The sequence below is a fragment of the Lissotriton helveticus genome, chromosome 6 (assembly GCF_964261635.1).
Source record: "Lissotriton helveticus chromosome 6, aLisHel1.1, whole genome shotgun sequence".
NCBI classification, from domain to species: Eukaryota; Metazoa; Chordata; class Amphibia; order Caudata; family Salamandridae; genus Lissotriton; species Lissotriton helveticus.
Window position 1 is genome coordinate 2084333192 of NC_136067.1, and position 3304 is coordinate 2084336495.

At 37.2% G+C, this 3304-nt stretch overlaps 1 long non-coding RNA gene across 1 annotated transcript; it reads right to left on the minus strand.

Annotated features, from left to right (window-relative positions):
- Window positions 1-936: 936 nt before the first annotated feature.
- Window positions 937-3054, minus strand: LOC144762048 (uncharacterized). The gene is made up of 5 exons (XR_013596021.1): window positions 2901-3054; window positions 2747-2813; window positions 2511-2634; window positions 2332-2420; window positions 937-1207 (listed from the first exon to the last, which is right to left on the minus strand). It is a non-coding gene; the product is annotated as an uncharacterized LOC144762048 (long non-coding RNA).
- Window positions 3055-3304: the final 250 nt, after the last annotated feature.

The following is a 3304-nucleotide window of genomic DNA, read 5'->3' on the forward strand; positions in this document are numbered from 1 at the left end:
AGGCAAGTTTTATTTGGCCACTCTAACCTCCCTCCCACCCCCTTGATCAGCAGCAGTGTACTCTTTCAAACCTCCCTTGCCAGGTAAAAGCACAGAGGCTACAATGAAAGGGATTATCACGGAAAGTGTGCCAATTAAAAGTGCACGAGCCTCATTCTGATCCCAGTCCGAACATGTTTCCATAGCATGATGCCGATGCTGTGAAAAAGATTCACATAAGTCATCTGTTTGTACTTGACACATAGGTATCATTACAAATCTTTACAGATCAATTACCAAAAACATAATTTGGACGTGTGCCATAACATTTTGATATAGTTCCATACATGGCACTTGTCAGTATTCCACTTAACCAATGCTCCCTCACACATGATGTTATCTGCAACATTGGGTGTATCAATAACTATTTCCACAACCACAATGTCAACTACTTCCCTATGTAGCAGGTGATGTATCATCTTTTGATCCCTACAGTCTTGTGTCATGAAATACCTGGCACTTCTCATGCAAGGGAGTTTAGACCTCACAATGGAAACAGGATTAACATAAATGATTTGAGAAATGTTATCCATTCTGTACTCCCTAGTCATCAAATTGAGAAGCATTGACTCTGATGTTGCATAAATTTGGTGTAGTCATTGTTAATGTTAATGTTAATGTTAATGTTAATGTTAAGCTAAACTTATAAAGCACACTGACACCATAAGTTTCCTGGCGCTAGTCATTGTATTGAATTTTGAAAAAAACTGGGACCCCTACTCATAATATATTCACTACAAGTAGGGACTAACAGGAAATTATTTTTTGAAAGCAAGATAGTAGCGAAAACCTGTAAATTACAAGCCAAAACCTAGGGGGTGCAGGCAGCAAATTATCTGAACATTGTGACAGGTAAACATTATTAATAGAAACCAAACATAATTTATATACATAGGATAGTGTTTAATTTATTTATCTTGTTTTCTTCATTTTTTGGGGGGTTTCCAGTTTAAAAATACAAATAGTCAATACCATAATCAACAACATACAGGTTATAATACAAAAAAATACACAAACAGGTGAAAGAAAGAAAGAGAGACCCAAATGACTCAGTTGTAAGGGTGGGCTAGTGGAGTTAGCAAAGCGGTGGATGGTAACTCTACACGCGTTTCGGCTGTTGCCTTCTTCAGGAGTCCGTCATTTGCAACAGGACAAAAATTAAGTAACACTGAAAAACATATAAAAAGGCCATGTCACAATTTCTGATATTATAATATTATATGAATGTATATATAATTTTCATTGACACCCTAGGTCTTTATTTTTTTAACATAAAAACATTCAATATATCAGGACGTTTCATGGTAAGGTGATGAACATTGATATATATAAAGCAGCTGTATTAATCAAAAACATTTCATTTATATACCAATAGTCATATGTGGAGTTTACTTCATTACGTTTATATACATATATTCACATTACATTTCTTTTATCCTGTAGGCGGTGAACATTTCAGTCATTGAGTTTATAAACATGTATTCGCATTGAATTTCTTTTATCCTACAGCTGAATGAACATTTCAGTCAAGTTTTTTTGGGTTTATTTCCTTTGCAATATGCTTAAATTTTTTTTTTTTTTAAATAAAGATCGAACAATATTTGCCATCAGGAGATAACTGTTTACATACGTAGATACACAGAAAAGAAGATAAAGATGTTAGAGAAAGAAAGGGGAGAGACAGGGATGAACAAGGCAGAACTAGTTTATTTGCCGTTATTTATTTATCAAATTACCTGGGAGGTGTGGTGAACAGGGGAGTGGGAGGAGAGGAGAGAGGTAAAGGGGGAGGGGGGAGAGGGGGGTATGGGAGGGGGGTTGTTTGCGGGAGGTTTTGGGGGGAGGGGGAAGAAAAGGGAAGAAGCGGAAGAAGGGGAAGAAAGAGACAGAAGGGGGAGGGGGAAAGGAAAATAGGGCAGGGGAGGGAAGGAAAGTTTTTTTTTTAATTGGTTGACACAGTCAATTAATCTATTTAGGCTGAAAAATGTTAATCTACAGAGATCTGTCCTATTTGGAAACCATAGTTAGGCACTCTTTAAGGGACATGTACATGAAGTTTTGAAAATACTCAGAAATATATCTGTGTGATGGCTACATACATGGTTGACCATCAAACTCTGTATGATTTTTTTAAAATATCACAAGACTTTTCCATCGAAGAACAGTGTACTAGGGACTTTTTTTCCTGTAAAAGGTAGATGTTTCCATATAAGTCACGATTAACTATGAAAGGATCTATCTAATGCAGGGCTTACTGGCCTTACTCATACTGGTATATTAAATTCTGATTACCGGTATAAATATGATGCCGACTTGTAAACCAAGCTATTAGCGTTGTCGTCGATGTCCTCTAAGACGGCTGAAAAGGGGATAGTTTTAGCCTAAAACAAGGGCAAAGAAAAATGTAAACCCAATAAGTAAGCTGTAAGATCACGGGGTGACTCCAGATTAGAGAATGTGAATCCGTATACCTTAATTGATGAGGGCTAGGTAAAGACAAATTGTATTCCTCCTTGAGATTCTTTTTGGGCGTATCGGTATTCTGTTTATTAGCAGATCCAACACATCAGCGAGATGTAAGATCCTTCGTTTTTACTATAAAGAAGGAGTACAAGACAATAATACAAATAATAATACTCCACTAGGTTCCGGGAAAAGGTATTAGATACTGTTCTGTTGGGGATAATCAAAAATAATTCTTTAATACCTTTGTCAGTTCAATCCTGAGTGTTCACAATTTGGAAATGGTGATGATTGTATACGGCAATAACACTCTAGGATTTAAATGAAAAACATAAGGTAATTGCGGGGCTGTAGAGTGTGGTAAAGTGATATCTATCTTTCATTTTAGCGCAGCTTACCTCATGATTGAGTTCGTCGTGTCTCTATGTGGAGTTCTGGTGCGTGATAACCACTGGCCGCAACCGGGCAAATTATTGAGGAGTTTGCATTGCATGATCTATTTATACCTTGATTGGCCGTCTTAATTGAGCCAAGGTGTATCATTTGCAGTTAGAGATGCGAAACGCGACGCGCTTTAATTATACGTTGTTGGGAGCGCCGAAATTCTAGGCTTTCTGCCAATGAGTAAAGACGTGTAGTTCTTAGTAGAACTACATGTGCGGCATATTTTGATGACGTATTGAGACAGGCGCCATAATCCCAGGCATTCCATTATTGTATGAAAAGTAATGCACAGCACATGTTTCTGACTCCACAACGTGTATACCGTTCCATAATTATTGAAAAAAGACCCAGTTTCAAA